Below are 25,372 nucleotides of genomic sequence, written 5' to 3' on the forward strand. Positions count from 1 at the left end.
AACCAGTGGTGGCTGTTGTCTACTCTGTGGGATCAGGAGAAATGGCCTAAAAATGGAACTCTGAATTATAATACATTGTTACCATTAATGTTGCTTTTGAGGTGCCAGGGAAAATGGGAAGAAGTGACGTGTGCAGATATGTTTTTCACTTTAAGAAACCACCCAGAGTGGCAGACTAAATGTGAAATTAATATAGCTCTGCCAGATCCCTAATTTTGGCTTTGGAAAAGAACAGGGAAAAACAGAAAGCAAAGCTGGAGAGATGTTGTTTAGCCTGTGATATTGGGGGAATGATGTTTAAAGTTAAAAAAGAAAACAAACCAAACAGAGTAATCAGGAAGATAGGTTGGGGGATTATGCATCACAGGTACCTCTGAGAGGAGCACTCTTGGCATCTGCCCTGTTACTGATAAGGAGGAAGAGGTTGCTGTCACTGGCAACAGAGCAGAAGGACTTGAGAATGTTAAAGAAGTGTGGAGAGTGTATAGGAATTGGGAACATGTAGAGAAGAAAGAGCTGAGTCGTGCTATAGGCATGGCTACAGTGGCTCCTTTGGGAAAAGTAGAAACTGGTGGAGGGACTAATGTGAGAGGACGAGGCAGAGGTAGAGGAGGAATGTCAGGCAGAGGTGAGAAATTGAATTCTCCTGTGGGATGGGGTTAGTGTGCATACTGTAAGGAGTTTGGATGTTGGAAGTGAGACTGACCTGGGGGGAGTGCTATGGGGTGGCTCCAGTGACTGAATTGGAACTAGACTGATGGGGACCTGGGGAATCTACCATAGCAGATCCACTGATTAAATTAAAAATAGGGACTAGAGGAAATAAAGTGGAATTTTTAAGTGGATACAGGAGCAACTTATTTGACGTTAAATCAGAGGAAAAGAATTTGTTACAGATGTGGGAGCTACTGGCCACCAAGAAAAAATACAACAAACAAAAAAACAAACAACAAAGAAACAAAACCAAAAAAAGCATTCTTTCTGAAAACTTTAGAGTATAAATTGGGAAAAGAAATAGGAATGCATAAATTTTTATACATGCCAAATTCTCCAAAAATCTTTATTAGGGCGAGAAGAAGCATTTAAAGAAGGCAAAATGGAATTAAAAGCCAAAAACTCTCAATTAATTGAAGTTTTGAGTTTATCTTTAATTCAACAGAAAAGCAAACAGGAGGACCTCCCTGAAATAGAAGAAATCCTTAATCAGGTATATCTGGAAGTATGGGCATCTGAAGTTCCAGGTAAGGCAAAAAACCGCTTTGCCTGTTAAAGTAGAAATAAAAGGGGGGCCTGCCCAATTAGAATAAACAATATCCCTGTTGTGTTTTAAACCAAGTCAGTCACACAGTTTCTACTGCCCCCCCCCTTTCTTTCCTTCCCCCTCACCCCCCCCCCCCCCCCCGGGATGGGGAGGAGAATCGGAAGAATGTAACTCCCACGGTTTGAGATAAGAACAGTCCAGTAACTGAGGTATAACACAAATCACTACTGCTACCACCAATAATAATAATGATAAGAGAAATAACAAGGGAAGAGAATTCAATACAACCCGCCGAAACGAGCCCTACCGAGAAGAGAGTGTCCTTCTGGGTAACTCCCAGTTACCTCCCCGGGCATGACGTGTTGTGGTATGGAATACCTCTTTGGCTAGATTGGGTCAGGTGTCCTGTCTCTGCTTTCTCTCAGCTTCCCCTCCTCCCTGGCAGAGCATGAGACTCACAAAGTCGTATGGCCAGTGTAAACATTTGAGCAGTAACTAAAAACATTGGTGTTATCAGCTCTGTTCCCAGGCTGAAAGTCAAAACACAGAGCTGCACCAGCTACTAAGAGGGAGAAAAAATGACTGCTACTGCTAAACCCAGGACAATCCCTTAAAACTGGAGGATCAAAAGGGAATCAAAGAAATAATTTTTTTTTTAAATATGGTTTATTAATTGAATGTGAATCAGAATACTCCTATCTTGCCATTAAAGAAATCCGATGGGAAAAGTTACAGATTAGTTCAAGATCTCAGAGCAATCAACAAAATTGTGGAGGATATTCATCCAGTAGTAGTTAATTTGTATACCTTATTGACTTGATGTGCAGATATACTGCACAACTCGTTAAAGTTTGTCCTGGGTTCAGCAGTAGCAGTCATGTTTCTTCTTCTTGGTAGCTGGTGCAGTGCTGTGTTTTGACTTTCGTCCTGGGAACAGAACTGATAGAGATGTTTTGGTTTGGCCAAGGACTTTGTGAGGCTCATGCTCTGCCAGGGAGGAGGGGAAGCCGGGAGGAAGCAGAGACAGGACACCTGACCCAAACTGACCAAAGAGGTATTCCATACCACAGCACATCATGCCCAGGGGTAACTGGGAGTTACCCGGAAGGACAGGGGCTTCTGGGTGGAACTCGCTTTCTTGGCCGGTGGTATCGTATTCTCTTCTCTTGTTATTTTCCCTTATCATTGTTTTAGCTGATAGTAGCGGTGGTGATTTGTTGCTGGACTGTTCTTGTCTCAACCCGTAGGAGTTGCACTCTCTCGATCCTCCTCCCCGTTCCTCCGGGAGCGGGGAAGGGGAGAGCCCCGGTGCAGGGGGGGGGAGACGGACACGGACCTTGATTGTTGTCAGCTCGGCACCACTCACTGGGAGTGAGTGAACAAGTTACCTGACTGGGTTTAAACCACAACAAAGTTGTAAAGTAGGTATGTTTTATTCAGCGCTGAGTTGCATGGGGGATAACTCTTCCAAAGGCATGCGTGCCTTAGTGTTGTTTCCCCTTTACATTTATCCTCTAAAGTTATACATATGCATGAGGTTGCACAACACGCCTATACATATTCATGTCCTATTCCTGCTTCATATTATAATGACCTAAGAAGTCCTTTGTGCCTGCACAGTGCCTCCTAGTGGTCGTGGGCGAGGGTTCCAAGATGAAGTAAACAAGTCTTCCTGGAGCCTGAACTTTTCACCTCTAGTCGTTATGCATTCTCCCTGGAGGTTTGGTCATTGTCCAAAGCGCAGAGCCAATTTCAGTCAGCCTAGGCGTCCAAAGGACTGGAATCAAGTCACGGTCCCTGCCTCTTAACAATAGCCACGTCCTTACATCTTGTTCTAGCATATATGGTGAGTACGATAAGCATAAACGAGTAGTAATATTGTTAAGCAAGTGGCTTGATCTACCCCCCTTGTATATTGCAAGTATGATAAGCATGAACAAACAATAACACTTAAACAAGCAGCTTGACCTACCCCCTGTACATCGGTTAACCCTTCGCATCAGACTAACTTGAGCAATAATCAGAAGTGGTTTACCATTTTGGACTTAAAAGGACGCATTTTTCTGTCTGCCCCTGGCCAAAGAAAGTCAAAATTTATTTGCTTTTGAATGTGAAAACCCTGAAACAGGAAGGAGGACACAGCTCACTTGGATGATGTTACCTCAGGGATTTAAAAAAAAGAAGTCTGACCATTTTCAGAAATCAATTGGCAAAAGAATTAGAATCTTGGGAAGCACCCACCCAGACAGGCACTTTACTACAATATGTTGATGACCTGTTAATTGCTACAGAAACTGAGAAAGAATGTGTAAAATGGACTGTAGAATTGTTAAACTTTCTAGGGCTAAATGGATAACTGGTATCTAAATTGAAGGCTCAACTAATTTAGGATGCAAAAATAACAGGAGGACAACCAGAACTTGGAGCAGCTCAGAAGGAAGCAATCTGTCAAACTCCGTGACCATCCACAGTTAAAGATATCCGGACATTTCTGGGAATGACAGCATGGTGTCTACTCTGGATCCATAATTATGGTGTTCTGGTAAGACACCATGAGCTGCTAAAATAAAATCCAACCTTTCTAAAATGGACAGATCAAGCTGAAGAAGTGTTTAGAAGTTTAAAGACGGAACTCATGAGAGCTCCAGCTCTGGGGCTTCTGGACATAACTAAACACTTCTGGCTATATTCCTATGAGAAACAGTGAATTGCCTTGGGGGTTTTGGCTCAAAGATTGGGACCTTATAAAAGAGCAGTGGCCTATTTTTCAAATCAGCTGGATGAACCAAGTAAAGGCTGGCCTGGATGCTTGAGAGCAGTGGCAGCAGTTATCTTAAACATCCAAAAGGCCCAAAAATTTACACTGGGACAAAAGATCACTGTGTTAGTATCACATGCAGTATCAACACTCCTAGAATCTTTCCTTCAGGAAACCCCTACTGAACTGTTGACTCACGACTGCTTGGCCACTATAGACAGTATATTCAAGCTGAACAGATCTGAAGGAGGAGCCTCTGGAGGCTGCAGATTCCTGGTTCACCAATGGCAGCAGCTTTATTAAAGATGGTAAATGAAGAGCAGGATATGCCATAACTACAACTTCAAAGGTAATAGAAGCTAAACCATTACCCTCTAACACCTCAGCACAAAAGGCAGAAATAATAGCCCTGACTAGAGCCTTGGAGTTGGCAAAGGACAAGCAATAAACATATGAACTGATTCCAAATATGCCTTTGGTGTAGTTCATGCACATGGAGCAATTTGGAAAGAATGAGGACTTTTAAATACCCAGGGAAGACAAATTAAACATGCAATGGAAATTCTACGATTGTTAGAAACTGTACAATTACCCAATGAAGTAGCTATCATACATTGTAAAGGTCATCAAAGAGGTAACTCTTATCAAGAGATTGGAAATAATTTTGCTGATCGTGAGGCTAAACGGGCAGCAGAAACAGAAAGAGTTGAGGTGATGTCCTTAATTCCTGACGGTAAACTGGTAATTAAGCAAAATAAACCTAGGTACTTGTGGAGACAGTGTTCTCACGGGAGAATGGATAATTGGTACAGAAACTCTGAATAATCCTGAAAGACACAGCAAGGCCGTGAGAGGCCCAAGAAAGCTTAAGCAAGCAAGATGAGAAGAAGCCGGAATTCACTGAGTTAATGAGAACTGTGGACTGTTGGCAAGCTTTCGAGGTCAAGTTCTCACACCTGTGCTTAACCAATTATATGTTAGTCACTAAGGGTCTTCAAGACATGTATCCAATCATAATATGCCAAATCACTGTAACTGCATGTAAGAAATAGTATATAAGGAGTTAAGGCTTTGTAATAAATTTGGCAATCGCTTGATCACATTGATCGTCTCTGCGTTGTCCGTGACTCCCGCGTCAACAGGTACTCTAAAGAAGATATGAAACTAATTGAAGACTTGGAAGGACAGGAAAATGAAAAGGGTTGGATAAAAATACCTGATGGGTGAGTAGTGATCGCCTATAATCAATTATGGAAGTTGTTACAAGAAGAACATAACAAAAGTCATTGGAGAAGTAATGCCTTGTATAAACATTTAAACAGATCATAGGAAGAAATTTCTGTACCATAGTGCAATTAGTGACAAAACAATGTCAACTATGTCTGAAAAATAACCCTAAGACTGAAAACAGGAATTAGGTAGGGACAATTGGAAAAGTGAATTATCAGGGACAACAGTGGCAAATAGATTTTTCTGAATTACCTACAAAAGGAGGTTATTGATATTTGTTAGTATTGACAGATACTTTTTCAGGGTGGCCAGAAGCATTCCCTTGTGGAATAAATAATGCAAGACAAGTAATTAAAACATTATTAAACAATATAATACTTTGTTTTGGAGTACCAGTGGCAATTTCTTCTGACTGAGGCTCACACTTCAGTGCAAAATTGTTACAAGAAGTTAGCAAAAATTAGAAATTGATTGGCAACTACATGTTCCATACAGGCCTCAGGCCAGTGGGCAAGTAGAAAAGATGAACCATCTGATCAAACAACAGATTAATAAAATATGTCAGGTTATATTGGTACCAAGCCTTAGCACTGGCTCTATTAAGAATTCAAACTAAACCTCAGTCAAAAGAAGAGGTTGGCCCATACAAAATTTTATATGGCAGACCGTATCAGTCCCAGTTTAAAGGAGAAAGTCTTCAGGAAGTGGGAGAAGGCTATCTCCGACACTTTCTGATTAATCTGGGAAAACAATTAGAAGAAATAAATAAGAGAATACTAGAGACAAGAGCGAGAGGTTTAGATTATCCTATTCATCCTTTTAAGCCAGGAGATTGGGTTTTTATTAAGAATTTTGCAGGTGTTCTCCTAGAAGAGAAGTGGAGTGGACCATACTAGGTATTACTGACTACCTTTACAGCAGTGAAGATAAAGGAACAGCCTGCTTGGATACATTACTCAAGAATCAAGAAGGCACCAGAACCCGAAACACATCAGAACCGAGAAAAAGTATGGCGTGTCGAGTCTTCAGTACCCACACATATGAGACTACATCGATCATAATTTGGACTTGTATAATAATAGGTGAAGAAGCATGGAATCAAAATCTATATCTGAGATTGATACAAAATATTACTAATGTCTTAAACAAGAGTGGTTGTTGGATCTGTACTCAGCTACCTAAATCAGGAGAGAGACTGGGTATTCCTTTAATTGGCCTCCCTATCCCCTTTAAAGACAAATTGGAATAGATTCTTGAGAGATCCTGTTTATACCGACAAGAGCCATACAAATTTACAGGTTTTAAGGACACAAGCCTCAAATATGTCAGAAGTTAAATGAGTAACCACTGTCGTGGTTTAAACCCAGTCAGGCAACTTGTTCACTCACTTCCCCCCTTCTTGCCCTCCCCCTGCTCCTGGAGGGACGGAAAGGAGAGTCAAAAAGAATGCAACTCCCACGGGTTGAGATAAGAACAGTTTAGTAACTAAGGTATAACACAAATCACTACTGCTACCACCAATTATAATAATGATAAAGGAAATAACAAGGGAAGAGAATACATCACCTCACCACCAGCCAACCGATAACTCACCCCCCAGCCCCGACCAAGCACCGACCCATACCTCCTCTAACCCCTCAGTCTCCCAGCCCTTCCGGCTAACTCCCAGTTACCTCCTGGGCATGACGTGCTGTGGTATGGAATACCTCTTTGGTCAGTTTGGGTCAGGTGTCCTGTCTCTGCTTCCTCCTGGCTTCCCCTCCTCCCTGGCAGAGCATGAGGCTCACAAAGTCCTTGGCCAAACCAAAACATTATTGCTATCAGCTCTGTTCCCAGGCCGAAAGTCAAAACACTGCACTGCACCAGCTACCAAGAAGGAGAAACATGACTGCTACTGCTGAACCCAGGAAACCAGTAACAAAACTCTTAATCAAGGCAACATGTCAGTAGGAAATTACCCATATTGCAGCTGGTCAATGCAACTTCACCTTCGATAACCTTTAGCTGGTTACTGGAATGTTCCTGAAGGGAAAGGGTGGTATTGGTTATGTGGAGAAAATGCCTCTAAGGCTTTGCCTCCTAACTGGAAAGGGACATGCATACTAGGAGTAGTGATTCCAAACTACAGTAATTGACATTCATCCCTCTGGAACCTGGGTTCGGAGTTTTATTAAAAGAATCAAACGAGAATATAATCCCATAGCAGAATGAAACATTGCTTTCCATAGCTTTGTTAGCTGGCTTATTCCATCTCTAAAATCAAATGGCATTAGATACACTGTTAGCATCCCAAGGAGGAGTTTGTTCTGTAATCAATGATAGCTGTTGTTCCTATATAGATCAAAGTGGAAGAATTACTACTGATCTAAAGGAAATGTGGAAACAAGTTAAAATATCGTCAATTGCTGAGGTGAGTAGCTCGAGAGAAGACGCCTTCAACACCGGAGGGGGGGGGGAGATCAGCGTCCAGGAGCCTCAACTCGGAGAGACAAGAGCTACCGAGGAAGCCTCAAGTCCTCGACAGGACCTGCCCAGGAACCGGCGGCTCAGCTGACGTAAGCAGCTGACTCACAGGGGGCGGAGCCAGGAGCAGCGGTACCAGCCCTGACTGGTTAAAAACCTGCCCCAGGGAATGCGAGCGATTAGGAGTGTGTTGTGGCAGTTTGCGCGGGGTGATGAGCGATCGCCGTAAAACCAGGGCCCGGTCTGGGAGCTCTTCTGTGGCTGCCCAGGAGGTGGCCAGCATAGGCATCCAGACAGAGCAGACGAGAGGGGAGGCTGCAGTACAGAGTTCAGAGTGTAGAGAGTGCCTGCACTAGTCTTGTGAGGGAAAGGTGCGCAATGGGCAGGGCTGCACTCAGTGCTCCCTGGTGGAGGTCCTCCTGCAGCAGGTGGCTGAGTTGCAGGATGCTATTAATAGGCTGCAAGATGTCAGGGTAGCTGAGAGTAAGCTTGCTCCAGGCCCAAACTGTGCAGGGGCCTCAAGCTTCCCCTCTAGCTCATGAAGGAAAGAAGGAGGCTGTTAACCTGGGAAAGCTGGAAATTAGAAACAAACAAAAAAAAAACCAACAAAAAAAGGAGGAAAAGGACAATTAAAAGCAAGGGGCTAAGACAAGGGGGGCACAAAATCACAAAATGGTATATAGAAACCTTTAGAATTAGATTTAAGTAATGTGAAGTTTGATGGCTTTGTAACAGTAGCAATGGAAAATTACTGAGGTGCAAGATATATAGAGAAAAAAATAGAGTACAGCTAGAGAACATACTGAGAATTCTCACAAGATAAATCGTTATAGTTGACATTGTTTAAGAAAAACAGTCTAGAAGAACAGGACACAGGGATAAGGAGTATCTGGGAACCGCAGGTGTCCAGGGTGGGCTACAGCTAAACTAACTGATAAGTAGGATAGGAGGATTATTATGTCTCTGGTGCTAACGAACCAATTAAACTGGTATAAGCATCTATTGCGCGTGCTTCAAAGGCTGCCAGAAGTGATGAAGATTGTTGGAAGAAGTAAATGACCCTCAGAGACCACCACCACAATTCTGTACGCATGTGGGGAACTTTCTGGAAAATGATGTAATCCATATGTAGCCTCATGAATATGTATGTATGCCCAGTGGCTATAAAAGGATGGCTGATGATGAACCACAAGAAGGCCTTCAATGACATGAAGAACTAGTACAATGACATCACCCTTAAGAACCTGGAGCTCATCAGCTTGCTGAAGGTACTGCTGGCCACCAGCCTTGCCTGCAGAGTGTCATCCTGCCACTATGATAGCAGTCCTGGGAGGATTTCACCCAGATCTGGCCAGTTCCCAGGTGGTGGTGTGGGTGCTGCTGGTCTCTTGAAGGTTGTACACTGTTACATGAGTGAAGTTCTTGAGCCCAGGGAGGTGTGCTTGCTGGTCCAGCAGCAGGAGGGTGTCTGATGGTGTGGGAAGCTGTGAGGAGCTGGGCAGTCTCTGGGAGTTGGCACTTGTGTTCCCAAGAACAGGAGCAGATCAAGGACTTGCAGAAGAGAGTGAATCACTTGGAAAAGAAGGTGGATGTACTGCTCCAGAGCAAGCAGCTGAAGGAGTCCCTGCATCAGGCACAGGAGCAGGTGTTTGAGCTGCAGAAGTTGGTCCACTATGACAAGAACAAGGAGGCCCAGATGGTGAGTGGCCAGCCCAGCCTGTTCCCAAGTCACCCTGGACCTTCTGGAGGGAGTCACTCAGCAGTGACCTCTGCCACTTGGCTTGGCCAGGTTGCTGAGCAAAGTGAGTGAGTCCCTTTCAGCTTGACCAGGTGTTTGGGAGATCTCAGATGGGACTCCCAGAACTCTGAGAAACCAGAGTAGAGGGCAGGGAGATGCTTCTGCCTGTCTTTTCTCACCATGTCTCTGCTCCCTTGCTAGAACTCTCCCTCTGCTCACTCTCCTCCCTTGCTAGAACACATCTCCCACACCTCCCAGAGAAACCCCTGCTCTTTAACTGTCTCTTCCTGCTCACAGAATACAAAAGCCCATCTGAAAGTCACCTAGAAGGAACTGAAGGATCTTCAGTGGGAACACGAGGTGCTGGAGCAGAGATTCAGTAAGGTGAGAATTGCAGATGGATCTGGGCATTCTGCTTCCCTCTTCAAACCCTGTCCCTGCTGTGGGAAACTGAGCAGGAGAGTGTGCATAGTCAAGGGCTTTTCAAAAGTTCTAATCCAGAGCCATGTGATAACTGATGCTTCCAACAAAGCTTCTCCCAGCTTTGGCCTCTCCCACAGTCAGTAGACAAGCCTGGCCTTGTACTTTGCTAAGCAATCATGCATACTCCAGTGGTTCCTGCCTGGCCTGTGAGGGACTGTGACCACAGCAGTGTCTCAGGGGCAGAGAGATTGTCACAGGCCCTCAGCCCCAGCTCACTCCCTCCTCCTGCTGGTGTTCGGAGGTTGCTCCCACAGTTCTGGGGTGGCTCAGGATGAGTCCTGTTGACCAAGTTCTCCCAGACCCAGCCTTTCCCCCCTTCAGCTAATCCAGATAAATCTGTGGAGGCAGAAGGGAGCTCATTTGCAATTCATAGAAATCCCCAGAAATATGAACATTGATCTGAGGCCTTGTTAAACAACCTATAATTAAGGCAGCAACATATTCAGTGCATTCAGAAATAGGCTTTGGAGGAGAGATTGTGTCCTAATTAGGACACTTATTAACTAGCTGTGAGACAGGGACTGCTGCCAGCTGTGGGGAGGGTAGGAGAGACCCCCATGTGCTGTGGGGCCCTCTCCGAGGGCTAAAATAGTGCCGCAGTGAGTCTGTCAGCCCATTGGGCTCTCGGGGGTGGCCCATACCTAGAGGGGAGGTGGAAGCAGAAGTGCAGGTGCCAGCCTGGGAGGGAGGTAAGCTGTGCTCCAGCACCTGCCTTCCCCACGGGCTGCAGGTGCCATAGGGAATAGCTAGGCTCCTGCTGGAGCAGGCAGGGCTGAGCTGCTGGACCTGTTTGCAGGCAAACCCCTTGCCAGGGGTACTGAGCATGGTGTGAAGGTGGGCTGTGTTTCTGGGAGCAGGTGCAGGCAGAGTGAGATGAGTTCTACCAGAAATTCACCAAAGACATTAAGGAGGTGCAGCAGAAGACAGGGTTCAAGAACCTGCTCCTGGAGCACAAGATGAAAGGACTCCTCAGTGTCCTGGAGAAAATGGAAGTGGAGCTCAGCGAGGTCTTTGCTGCCTCCAACCTTGACCTGGGCCCCCTCACCTTGGTCTCACACAGGCTGAAGGTATCTGCACTGCCATGGGGTCCTGTGAAATCTGGCTTTGGGGGTGTCCTGGGTTCAGCAGTAGCAGTCATGTTTTTTCCTTTGTGTTAACTGGTGCAGTGCTGTGTTTTGACTTCTAGTTTGAGAACAGTGTTGGTGAAGCCGATGTTGTCGGTTGTTGCTAAGTGATGTTTACCCTGACCAAGGACTCTGTGAGGCTCATGCTCTGCCAGGGAGGAGGGGAAGCTGTGAGGAAGCAGAGACGGGGCGCCTGACCCGGGCTAGCCGGGGAGGTATTCCATACCACAGCACGTCATGCCCGGGGTGGGGGGTAACTGGGAGTTACCCGGAAGGACAGGAGCTTCCGGGTGGAACTCGTTTTCTTGGCCGGTGGTATCGTATTCTCTTCCCTTGTTATTTTCCCTTATCATTGTTTTAGCTGATAGTAGCGGTGGTGATTTGTTGCTGGACTGTTCTTGTCTCAACCCGTAGGAGTTGCACTCTCTCGATCCTCCTCCCCGTTCCTCCGGGAGCGGGAAGGGGAGAGCCGTGCAGGGGGGGGGAGACGGACACGGACCTTGATTGTTGTCAGCTCGGCACCACTCACTGGGAGTGAGTGAACAAGTTACCTGACTGGGTTTAAACCACGACAGTTCTTTTTAGCGCCCAACGTGGGGCACGAGGGGTTGAGATAAGAACAGATCTGACTGGATTGATAGTCACTCGTCACAATGCTGATTTATTGGCTCTCAAGGTTTTTCCTCTTGATCTCACAGTTTCAGTATACCGTATCTTACGTCCATCCGGTATTGGCTGTATTAGTGTTTTTCAAGTGTGGGGCTTGGGCTAAGGTTTTTATCCCATTGTACTTTATGGTAATGACTTGTAATACAATAGAATCATTGATCATGAAACTGATCTGGTTTATGTTCCCAGTGTGGTCACCACCTTTATACTTTGGGAGGTATATGATGGAGGTGCTTAGCAATTACACATCTTTTTTCTCCTTCTCAGGTGCTCAACCTGTGAAGGAGACATCCTTTTACCTTCCTAGTCGTCCCCCCAGACCATTTACATTTGAGAGTTTTGAATTTTTTGAATGGCCTTTTAATGCTCTTGAGACTTGTTTGCTGATGGTGATGGGAATCACCATGCTAACACGCATACAGAGTGTGTTTTGCCCACTACTGATTTCAAGAGTTAAGCAGATTCAGGTTTGGGTCTTGTCTGGGGTCAAACGACGATGTAGGAGGACCGAGAGATTTTCCCAGAGGCTGGACAGCCATGAGTGGCAGGGTGTGTGGGATAGTATGGGCAAGTATCTAGGTCAGTGGGCCCCTCCAGTATTTTGGAATTTCACTACCGAACAACTGCAAAATCCAGAAGATATAGTAAAACACTTAAATGAGGTGTGTGGTCATTCTGGCCATACCAGAGATGGACAAATCACGGCAACGTGCTGGGGCTTGGCCTATGCTTACAGGGCCTTGTTCAACACTATCCAGCACCTTCAAAAGGAAAAGAATGTCGGCGGATTTGAGGGCAAAGCGACAGTCGCTACTCAAACTTTGGCTGCAATGAACTGCGCAGCTACCCCAGTGGCAAGTACAGCAGCTGCTCAAACTTCAACTGCAACAGACAGCGCGGTTACCCCAGCTCCCAGCACGGTAGCTACACCACCCCCAGCAACAAGTACAGTCGCTACTCAAACCACAGTGATAATCACTGCAGCCAAACCAGAGGACCAATTCGTACCAATATCAGTTGCCCCTGTACGCAAGAGAACAAGCAAAAAGGAGGCAAAAAGGGTGAAGCGAGATGAAGAACCAATGAATTCACCACCCGGTCCAGAATCTGATCAGGAGTCATCATCACATGACGAAGAAGAAGAAGAGGTAACTTCTCGACCTCGGACCTCAACCGAGCTGCGGAATATGCGAAAAGATTTTACCCGTCAACCAGGGGAGCACATCATCACCTGGTTACTCCGATGCTGGGACAATGGGGCCGATGGTCACGAACTAGAAGGTACAGAAGCCAAGCAGCTGGGATCACTTGCTAGAGAAGGGGGAATTGACAAAGCAATTGCAAGAGAGAAAAAGTCCCTCAGCCTTTGGAGGAGGCTCTTGGCAGCTGTGAAAGAAAGGTTTCCGTACAAGGACGATGTTACGAGTCGTTCGGCCAAGTGGACTACTATAGACAAAGGCATCCAGTCTCTGAGGGAATTGGCCATCGTAGAGATGCTCTATCACATCAAGCCGAATAACGGGGATACACCTATAGATCCAGATGAAGTTGAATGTACACGACCCATGTGGCGAAAACTTACACGGAATGCACCGTCATCATATGCCCATTCATTGGCAACAGTGACCTGGAATGACATAGTACCACTAACAGTGGATGAAATGGTTCATAAACTCCGAGAGTTCGAAGACAATCTCACTCCTTCCATCATCTCAGCTGTGAAAAAACTGTCCCAGGACCTCGACAAATTGAGGGACGATGTATCTGATTTATCCAGCTCCTCACGTGTACCAACACACGTCTCGGCTATTAACAAAAGACGTCCTATTGTTCAAGAGAGGAGATACAGAAGGTATACGCCACGGGGTACCCTATGGTTTTACCTGCTGGATCACGGAGAAGACATGACTAAGTGGGATGGAAAACCTACTTCAGCTTTGGAGGAACGGGTGAGTGAACTGAAGAGGGGAGCAAGGGCCAAGACTGATCGTCCCATGAGAGCTACGGCTTCAGTCTCTGGTGAGCAGTTTCCCAGATGGAGTGGAAGAGCTGATTTTACTCCAGCTCCTGTGATAACGAAGAATAATCCCTTTCAACACGACTTAAGTGTCCAATGCTGTGACGACCATTAGAGGGGCCCTGCCTCCAGCCAGGTGGAGGTAGGGGACAATCGGATTTACTGGACTGTGTGGATCAGATGGCCTGGCACATCAGTCCCACAGAAGTATAAGGCTCTAGTAGATACCGGTGCACAGTGTACCCTGATGCCATCAAGCTGTCAAGGGGTGGAACCCATCTATATTTCTGGAGTAACAGGAGGATCCCAAGAGTTGACTGTGCTGGAGGCTGAAATCAGCCTGACTGGGAGGGAGTGGCAAAAGCACCCTATTGTGACTGGTCCAGAGGCTCCATGCATCCTCGGCATAGACTACCTCAAGAGAGGGTACTTCAAAGACCCAAAAGGGTACCGGTGGGCTTTTGGTATTGCTGCTTTGGAGACTGAGGAAATTGAGCAGCTGTCCACCTTGCCTGGTCTCTCAGAAGATCCCTCTGCTGTGGGGTTGCTGAAAGTTGAAGAACAACAAGTGCCAATTGCGACCACAACAGTGCACCGGCGGCAATATCGCACCAACCGAGACTCCCTGATTCCCATCCATCAGCTGATCCGTAGACTGGAGAGTCAGGGGGTGATCAGCAGGACCCGCTCACCCTTCAACAGCCCCATATGGCCAGTGCGAAAGTCTAATGGAGAATGGAGACTAACAGTAGACTATCGTGGCCTGAATGAAGTCACACCACCATTGAGTGCTGCCGTACCGGACATGCTAGAACTTCAGTATGAACTAGAGTCAAAAGCAGCCAAGTGGTATGCCACGATTGATATTGCCAATGCATTTTTCTCCATTCCTTTGGCAGCAGAGTGCAGGCCACAGTTTGCTTTTACTTGGAGGGGTGTCCAGTTCACTTGGAACCGACTGCCCCAGGGGTGGAAACACAGCCCTACCATTTGCCATGGACTGATCCAGACTGCACTGGAACAGGGGCAAGCTCCAGAACACCTGCAATACATTGATGACATTATTGTGTGGGGCGATACAGCGGAAGAAGTCTTTGAGAAAGGGAGGAAAATAATCCAAATCCTGCTGAAAGCCGGTTTTGCCATAAAACGGAGTAAGGTCAAGGGACCTGCACAGGAGATTCAATTTTTGGGAATAAAATGGCAAGATGGACATAGACAGATCCCCACAGATGTGATCAACAAGATAACAGCAATGTCTCCACCAACTAATAAGAAAGAAACGCAAGCTTTCTTGGGTGCAGTGGGGTTCTGGAGAATGCACATCCCAAATTACAGTTCGATTGTAAGCCCTCTCTATCATGTGACCCGGAAGAAGAATGATTTTAAATGGGGCCCTGAGCAGCAACAAGCCTTTGAGCAAATTAAACGCGAGATAGTTCACGCAGTAGCCCTTGGACCAGTCCTAACCGGACCAGATGTAAAAAATGTGCTGTACACTGCAGCTGGGGAGAACGGTCCTACCTGGAGCCTCTGGCAGAAAGCTCCAGGGGAGACTCGAGGTCGACCCCTCGGCTTTTGGAGTCGGGGATACAAAGGATCTGAGGCCAGCTATACCCCAACTGAGAAAGAGATACTGGCAGCGTATGAAGGGGTTCGAGCTGCTTCGGAAGTGATTGGCACTGAAGCACAGCTCCTCCTGGCACCCCGGCTGCCCGTGCTGGGCTGGATGTTCAAAGGCAGGGTCTCCTCTACACATCATGCAACTGATGCTACATGGAGTAAATGGGCTGCACTAATTACACAACGAACTCGAATAGGAAATCCCAGTCGTCCAGGCATTCTAGAAGTCATCATGGACTGGCCAGAGGGCAAAGATTTCGGAATGTCACCAGAGGAGGAGGTGGTGCGTGCTGAAGAGGCCCCACCATATAATAAACTGTCAGAAAGTGAAAAGCAGTATGCCTTGTTTACTGATGGCTCTTGCCGTATTGTGGGAAAGCATCGGAGATGGAAGGCAGCTGTATGGAGTCCTGGACGACAAGTTGCATAAACTGCTGAAGGAGAGGGTGAATCGAGTCAATTTGCCGAGGTGAAAGCCATCCAACTGGCCCTGGACATTGCTGAACGAGAAAAGTGGCCAGTACTTTATCTCTATACTGACTCATGGATGGTGGCAAATGCCCTGTGGGGGTGGTTGAAGCAATGGAAGCAGAGCAACTGGCAACGCAGAGGTAAACCCATCTGGGCTGCTGCACTGTGGAAAGATATTGCTGCCAGGGTGCAGAACCTGGTGGTGAAGGTACGTCATGTAGATGCCCATGTACCCAAGAGTCGGGCCACTGAGGAACACCAGAACAACCAACAAGTGGATAAAGCGGCTAAGATTGAAGTGGCTCAGATGGACTTAGATTGGCAACATAAAGGTGAATTATTTTTGGCCCGGTGGGCCCATGACACTTCAGGCCATCAGGGCAGAGATGCAACATATAGATGGGCCCGTGACCGAGGGGTGGACTTAACAATGGACACTATTGCCCAGGTTATTCATGAGTGTGAAACATGTGCTGCAATTAAACAAGCCAAGCGGTTAAAGCCTCTTTGGTATGGAGGACGATGGTTGAAGTATAAATATGGGGAGGCCTGGCAGATTGACTATATCACACTGCCACCAACCCACCAAGGCAAGCGCCATGTGCTTACCATGGTGGAAGCAACCACTGGGTGGCTGGAAACATACGCTGTGCCCCATGCCACTGCCCGGAACACCATCCTGGGCCTTGAGAAACAGATTTTGTGGCGACACGGCACCCCAGAGAGAATTGAGTCAGAGAATGGGACTCATTTCCGGAATAACCTTATAGATATTTGGGCCAAAGAGCATGGCATTGAGTGGGTATATCACATCCCCTACCATGCACCAGCCTCTGGGAAAATCGAATGGTACAATGGGCTGTTAAAAACTACACTGAGAGCGATGGGTGGGGGAACTTTCAAGCATTGGGATACACATTTATCAAAGGCCACCTGGTTGGTCAACACCAGAGGATCTGCCAATAGGGCTGGCCCAGCCCAGTCAGAACTTTTACATATTGTAGAGGGGGACAAAGTTCCCGTGGTGCATATGAAGAATTTGCTGGGGAAGACAGTCTGGGTTATTCCTGCTTCAGGTAAAGGCAAACCCACTCGTGGGATTGCTTTTGCTCAGGGACCTGGATATACTTGGTGGGTAATGCGGGAAGATGGGGAAGTCCGATGTATACCTCAAGGGGATTTGATTTTAGGGGAAAACAGCCAGTGAACTCAATTGTATGCTGTTGCCTGCTGTGTAATGCTTTTATAGCCCATCAACTAGATGTCTCCAGGTCACCAGCGACTGGCCCTGACTTCCCTCCAGCCATCATCCCAACAGAGAATGAACTTGGAACATCATGGACCGAATGGACTCGGCAGCATTATAGGGATTGGTCCATGCACTAAGAAAATGATTTTTTTCCTCTTGGTCTGTATGTATATGGATGTATATATGTGGGAGAGCGATGGTGTATTGAAAATGTGGGATCTGAGCACGACGTGAATGGTATGGAATAAGGGGTGGATAATGTCCTGGGTTCAGCAGTAGCAGTCATGTTTTTTCCTTTGTGTTAACTGGTGCAGGGCTGTGTAGACGGGGCGCCTGACCCGGGCTAGCCGGGGAGGTATTCCATACCACAGCACGTCATGCCCGGGGTGGGGGGTAACTGGGAGTTACCCGGAAGGACAGGAGCTTCCGGGTGGAACTCGTTTTCTTGGCCGGTGGTATCGTATTCTCTTCCCTTGTTATTTTCCCTTATCATTGTTTTAGCTGATAGTAGCGGTGGTGATTTGTTGCTGGACTGTTCTTGTCTCAACCCGTAGGAGTTGCACTCTCTCGATCCTCCTCCCCGTTCCTCCGGGAGCGGGGAAGGGGAGAGCCCCGGTGCAGGGGGGGGGGGGGAGACGGACACGGACCTTGATTGTTGTCAGCTCGGCACCACTCACTGGGAGTGAGTGAACAAGTTACCTGACTGGGTTTAAACCACGACAGGGGGGCAAAGGCTGCTTGGGGGTGAACACAGACCTTGGAACCTATGATTCTCCCATCCTACATGGCTGTAGCTGCCAGCAACCCAGGGTGCTCTGTGCGTGGGGAGTCACACCCAGTGGACTCTGCCTGGTCTCCCTGGCTGCAGAGGTGGTGTAGATGGGTTCCCAGGTGCCCTGCAGAGTCTGTCCTGCTAAAGATGCCTGTGCAGAAAGCCTTGGTGTAGAGGCTGGGAGACCCATGTTCCTGTAACCTGCCACATCTGTAACCAGAGAAGCAGCACTTGCTTCGGGTTGGTAGAGATGCAGGAGACTTGGACTCCATACTCTGCTTGTCCACCGTCCTGGTGCCCTCCTGCTCATCACATGCCAGCCTGTCCCCTTCCACGTCCTTCTGCTGTGTGCAGCAGTGATGTTTGTGGACACCCTCTTGCCAGGGTGCCCTGGGGATGGGCACAGCAGCAGCTGAGGCTCTGGGGCCATAGGACAGATGTGTCACCTACTAGCAGGTGTCACAGCAGCAGGAAGGAAAACATACCTGGGAAGGTGTCATGACATTGAGCTCTCCCGCAGCTGCTGGGGTCCTGGAATTCCTTAGTTCAACTGCTGTCAGCATCTTCTCAGGGAGCCTCTCCTTGTAATTCTTCTGGTGCTGTGATGGGAAGGCGGCACTGCTGGAGCAGGTGCTGCTGTTGTGTCCCCCTTGCAGCAGGGCAGACAACGACACCGGAGCTGTGTCGTGGCTTCACCCCAGCAAATACCTCAGAACCATGCAGCTGCTTGCTCACTCCCCTCTTCCCCCCCCAGGTTGGATGGGGAGGAAAATCGAAAGAATGTAAATCCCATGGGTTGAGATAAGAACAGTCCAGTAACTAAGGTATAACACAAAACCACTACTGCCACCACCAATAATAATAACGATAAGGGAAATAACAAGGGGAGAGAGAATAAAACTAAAAAGGGAAGGGGAAAAAAACAATAAACACAAGTGATGCCAAATACAGGTGTTCACCACCTGCTGACCGATACCCAGCCTGACCTGAGCAGCATCTGGGCCTTCCGGGTAATGGCCCCCATTTTATATACTAGCATGATGTGCTATGGTATGGAATACCCCTTTGGTTAGTTTGGGTCAGGTATCCTGTCTCTGCTTCCTCCTGGCTTCCCATGCCCCTCCTCATTGGCAGAGCATGAGACTGAAAAGTCCTTGATCAGGGTAAGCGTTCCTTAGCAACAACTAAAACATTGGTGTGTTATCAGTATTGTTCTCAAACCAAAGCTGAAAACACAGCACTGCACCAGCTGTGAGAGGAAAGGGAAAAATAACTGTTACAGCTGAGCCTAGGACAAGCTGTGTTGGTGGTTGTTGGTGTGAGAGGTCTCCCTCCCTTGCTGCTGCTGGGGCCTGGCTGTCCCTGGCAGTGCTGGCTCAAAGGGCACAGGCTGTACTGGAAGCAGCTCTACTTGAGCCATGCCCTGGGGCCAGCTTAGCCATGCTGCTGGGGCTGGGCAGCCACTGCCTAACGTGCCCTCTCCCTTTGCAGGACATACTCAATTCCAAGAATGCCACCATCAAGTACCAGCAGCTCCAGCTGGCCCAGGTCTGCAAGGTGATGGAAGGGGCTGGGGCTGCCCTGTCCCCTTGGCTCCAGGTTGGAAGCTGTTGGGTGATGGCTGCAGCTTGGGGGGTGGAAATGGGTCCTTCTGTTCCAGGCCTTGTCCAGAGCAGAGGGGAGGGAATCCACAGCAGGCCAGCCAAGTGGCTTCATGCCCTGGGCAGTCAGAACCCAGTGCAGGCTGCCATTTGCCTGGCACAGGAAGACATATTGGGGTTCCTCCTCATGCAGGGGGGTGTGGGGAATCCAGGCACAGAGGGGCTGTCATGGAGCTGGACTTCAGGCTGACCAGGGGGACACTTCTCTTGCAGGTGCACAATGACATGTGAAACAAGGGGGCACAAAATCACAAAATGGAATATAGAAACCTTTAGAATTAGATTTAAGTAATGTTAAGTTTCATGGCTTTGTACCAGTAGCAATGGAAATTTACTGAGGTGCATGATACATAGAGAAAAAAATAGAGTACAGCTAGAGAACATACTGAGAATTCTCACAAGATAAATCATTATAGTTGACATAGTTTAAGAAAAACAGTCTAGAAGAACAGGACACAGGGATAAGGAGTATCTGGGAACCGCAGGTGTCCAGGATGGGCTACAGTTAAACTAACTGATAAGTAGGAGGATAGGAGGATTATTATGTCTCTGGTGCTAACGAACCAATTAAACTGGTATGAGCATCTACTGCACGTGCTTCAAAGGCTGCCAGAAGTGATGAAGATTGTCAGAAGAAGTAAATGACCCTCAGAGACCACCACCACAATTCTGTACGCATGTGGGGAACTTTCTGGAAAATGATGTAATCCATATGTAGCCTCATGAATATGTACGTATGCCCAGTGGCTATAAAAGGACGGCTTGTGTGGCAATGGGGAGACACACGTAAGGAGGGGCTATCCCCCGTGTCTCCCAGTGCCGCAATAAAGAATACCTGCTTGTCAGCTTGAAAACTTTGTTGTCAAGTTTGTTCCTGGAGTTTTCTCTGAATCAATTTGGCACCCCAGATGGGACCCTCTCTGCTCGGCTGCAGGACCCGCTGAGGACAGGGCTCCCTAGGGCCCTCAGGAATTTTTCCCAGAGGGACCCCTCGACTCATTCGGATCGCTGTGGGAGCAGACAAGGACCATCTCATAAAAGGTATTCTTTTATTTTATATAGTTTGTAAGGTGCAGGGGGCATCTTGGTTTGGTAAAATGGTTTGGTCAATTGGTAAGTGTGCGCATGGTTTGGAAGCCTTCCATAAATCGAGATAGGAAATCTCGTAGGTAAAGGCATATACCCGGCTGCTAGCGTCCGTTTGGTATACACCCACAAGAAGCAGGGGGCTTCTTGTGGTTTGGGTCCTGCAAGACACAGGGGGTGTCTTGTGGAAATGGTTTTGGATTTTACTGGCATACACCCATAAGAAGCAGAGGTCTTCTTGTGGTTTGGGTCCTGAAAGACGCAGGGGGTGTCTTGTGGAAATGGTTTTGGATCTTGTTGGTATTTATTTTGTGGCTTGTTACATTAAGGATTTTGGTCTTGTGATTTTGGTATCAGTGACAGACTGTTATAACTAAGTAGGGGGCATCTTGTGGTTTGGGTCCTACAAGACACAGGGGGTGTCTTGTGGAAATGGTTTTGGGTCCAGTGTGCTATCAACAGCCCATAAGGGATTTGATTCAGTGATGCTGTCAGTGTGGGTCCCTGAATAGGTTAGTCGAGTCACCCTCCGATACAGTGGGCTGTCCAGTACGTCCCACAGTGGAACGCAGACAGGCTGGTTGGGCACAAGAGTCTAGTCCTTCTTGGGACGCTGACAGGCTGGCCAACTATAAAGGGTTCAAGGAACCCCCCTATTAATGTTACAATATGGTCTGAGCCATAGGGGTTAGGATGTATTGCTTTTGATTCTACTGGTATTCGTCTTATTTTGTGGCTTGTTACAGTAATGATTTTGGTCTTGTGATTTTGGTACTGGTGACGGGATGTTATAACTGTTATTAACTGTTGTTTGACTGAATTTTAGTCTCTGTCTCAAGTGTTGTAACTGTGTGGAGTGTGTCTGTGGGATCCCGTTTGTGTATATGTGTGTGAATGTGAGATTGATAATGGAAAATCAGCAGAGTGAAGACATCTTGAAAAAGAGTCTTTTGGGTGCATTTTGGCACACTGGAAAGAACTTGGAGAGTCTCCTGGGGTTCGGTAAATAAGAAAACATTGGTAAAATATTGTAACCGATGGTGGCCTTTGTATACTTTGGAAGATCAGGAAAAATGGCCTAAAAATGGAACTTTGAACTATAATACATTGTTACAATTAATGTTGTTTTGAGGTGGCAAGGAAAATGGGATGAAGTAATGTATGCAGATAAGTTTTTCACTTTAAGAAATCACGCGGAGTGACAGACTGCATGCAAAATTAATATAGCTCTGCCAGGTTCCTTAATTTCGGCTTTGGAAAAGGACAGGGAAAAACTGAAAGTTAAGATGAAGAGATGTTGTTCAGCCTGTGATATTGGGGAAAGATGTTTAAAGTTAAAAAAACAGTAATCAGGAAGATAGGTTGAAAATTATGTATCACAGGTACCTCTGAGAGAAGCACCCTCTGCATCTTTCCTATCTGATATTGATAAGGAGGAAGAGATTGCTGTCACTGGCAACAAGCAGCACATTCACATTCAGATAGGGTTAAACCGTAAGTGCTGTTGCAGAGGCAGGCATCTGCAGCTCCTGCAGAGCAGGGTGAACAACCGTGAGGGAAAAAAAAAAAAAAAGGAAAACCAAGGAGGAAAGGGGGGGAGCTCAGGGCAGCTCCTGTGTTTGAGCATGGAGGAGTGACGACGGGCAGAGGTTGGGGGAGTGGGCTCTTCTGTGGAAACAGATCGGTGTGCGTGCTATGGGGAGTTTGGACGTTGGAAGTGAGACTGCCCTGGGGGGGGGCAGTGCCATGGGGTGGCTCCGGTGACTGAATTGGAACTAGACTGACAGGGACCTGGGGAATCTACCCTAGCAGATCCTCTGATTAAAACTACGGACTAGAGGAAATAAAGAGGAATTTTAGTGGATAAAGGAGCAACTTATTTGGTGTTAAATCAGAGAGGAAAGAATTTGTTACAGATGTGGGAGCTACTGGCCACCAAGAAAAAGCAGAAGAAAAAAAAAAAAAAGGCATTCTATCTGAAACCTTTAAAGTAAATTTTGGGAAAACAAATAGGAATGTATAATTTTTTATGCATGCCAAATTCTCTAAAATCTTTATTAGGGCGAGAAGCAACATTTAAAGAAGGCAAAATGGATTTTAGAGTTAAAAACAGTCAATTAATTGCAGTTTTGAGTTTATCTTTAATTCAACAGAAAAGCAAAAAGGACCTCCCTGAAATAGAAGAAATCCTTAATCAGGTATATGTGGGAGTATGGGCATCTGAAGTTCCAGGTAAGGAAAAAAAATGCTTTGCCTGTTAAAGTAGAAATAAAAAGGGGGACCTGCCCAATTAGAATAAAACAATATCCCTTAAAATTGGAAGATCAAAGGGAATGAAAAAAAAATTGATAAATTTTAAAATATAGATTATTAATTGAATGCGAATTGGAATATAATCCTCCTATCTGGACAGTAAAGAAATATGATGGGAAAAGTTGCAGATTGGTTTACAATCTCAGGGTAATCAACAAAATTGCAGAGGATATTTGTCCAGTAGTAGCTGATTCATATGATTTATTGACTAAACTGAATAATAATCAGAAAAGGTTTGCCGTCTTGGATTTAAAGGACGCTTTCTTTTGCTTACTATTGGCCAAAGAAAGCCAAAATTATTTGCTTTCGAATGAGAAAATCCTGATGCAGGATGAAAAACTCAATTAACTTGGCCGGTATTACCTCAAGGGTTTAAAAACAGTCCAGCAAATTTTGGAAATCAGCTGGCATGAGAACTAGAATCATGGAAGCCACCTACTCAGACGGGGTCTCTGTTACAATATGTGGATGACCTATTAATTGCTACAAAGGAAGAATGTCTCCAGTGGACAGTGGAATTATTAAATTTTGTGGGACTGAATGGTTATCAGGTATCCAGACAAAAGGCCCAACTAATCCAAACCCGAGTTTCCTACCTAGGATATGAAGTAGCAGGAGGAGAGAGAGAACTTGGAACTGCCAGAAAAGAAGCCATTTGCCAGACTCCACGACCGTCGACTGTCAAGGAGCTCCAGACATTCCTGGGAATGACAGGGTGGTGCAGACTTTGGATCCATGATTATGGTGCTCTGGTAAGACCACTATATGAACTGTTGAAGGGAAACCCTCCCTCTTTGGACTGGACTGATAAAGCAGAGGAGGCTTTTAGAAATTTAGAGTTAATGAGAGCTCCAGCTCTGGGACTTCCGGATGTGACTAAACCGTTTTGGCTATATTCCTATGAAAAACAAGGAATAGCCTTGGGGTTCCTTGCTCAGAAACTAGGACCATACAGAAGGGCAGTGGCGTATTTTTCAAAACAGCTGGATGAAGCGAGCAAAGGATGGCCCGGATGCCTAAGGGCTGTGGCAACAGTCGTCATGAATATTGAAGAGGCTCGCAGATTCACCTTGGAACAAAAGATTACTGTGCTAGTGTCCCATGTGGTATCAGCAGTCCTGGGGCAGAAAGGAGCCCACTGGTTATCTCCTTCACGTTTTTTAAAATAGCAGGCCACCATTGTTGAACAGGATGTTATAGAAATTGTGGTCACTAATGTTGTGAATCCAGCATCCTTTTTGCAGGAACAATCGACAGAACCACTAACACACGACTGCTTGACCACCGTAGAGACTGTATATTCAAGCACCAGACTTGAAAGAAAAACCTCTGGAAGATGCTGATTCTTGGTTTACTGATGGCAGTAGCTTCATGAAAAATGATAAAAGAAAGACAGGATATGCCGTTACCACCACTTCACAGGTAATAGAAGCTAAACCTGCAAACACCTCTGCCCAGAAGGCAGGAATAATAGCATTAACAAGAGCCCTGGAATTGGCTAAAGATAAAAGGATAAATATTAGGACTGATTCTAAATATGCATTTGGTGTGATACATGCACATGGTGCTATCTGGAAAGAATGAGGACTTTTGAACATACAAGGGAAACAGATTAAACATGCTACAGAAATTCTACAATTACTGGAAGCTGTCAGCTACCTGAAGTAGTAGCTATTATGTACTGTAAAGGGCATCAACAAGGTGACTCTGATCAGGAAACTGGAAATAATTTGGCTGATTTTGAAGCCAAACAAGCAGCTGAACAATCTCAAATCATGTCCTTAATCCCTGACAGCAAACTAACAGTTGAAAAATCTAAACCTAGGTATTCAAAAGAGGATAGAAAATTGATTGAGGATCTAAAGGGACAGGAAAATAAAGAGGGTGGGATTCAGATACCTGATGGGCAAACTGTAATCCCCTATAACCAAGTCTGGTAGTTAGTTCAGGAGGAACGTAATAAAACTCATCAGGGTAGCAACTCTTCGTATAAATACTTAAACAAATTGTAGGAAGAAATCTATATACTATAGTTCAATTAGCGACAAAACAATGTCAGCTATGACTTAAGAATAATCCTAAAACTGAAAATAGAAATCAAATTGGGACAAGTGGGAGAGGACGTTATCCAGGACAGCAGTGGCAAATAGATTTTTCTTAATTACCAGGAAAAGGGGGTTATTGATATTTGTTGGTGTTAACGGATACTTTTTCCGGCTGACCAGAAGCATTCCCTTGTAGGATAAATAATGCAAAACAGGTGATTAAAACATTATTTAAAGAGATAATACCTCATTTTGGGGCACCAGAGTCAATTTCTTCCTACCGAGGCTCACACTTTAGTGCAAAATTGTTACAAGTGATTAGCAAAATATTAGAAATTGATTGGCAACTACATGTTCCTTACAGGCCTCAGGCCAGTGGGCAAGTAGAAAAGATGAACCCTCTGATCAA

At 46.2% G+C, this 25,372-nt stretch overlaps 1 pseudogene; it reads left to right on the forward strand.

Annotated features, from left to right (window-relative positions):
• Nucleotides 1-25,372, forward strand: part of LOC130594470 (dynein regulatory complex subunit 4-like) — a 48,661-nt pseudogene that overhangs the window by 17,341 nt on the left and 5,948 nt on the right.

The sequence above is a fragment of the Pezoporus wallicus genome, unplaced genomic scaffold (assembly GCF_028554395.1).
Source record: "Pezoporus wallicus isolate ANWC-B61680 ecotype Strahan unplaced genomic scaffold, APGP_CSIRO_Pwel_v1 scaffold_1904, whole genome shotgun sequence".
NCBI lineage: Eukaryota > Metazoa > Chordata > Aves > Psittaciformes > Psittacidae > Pezoporus > Pezoporus wallicus.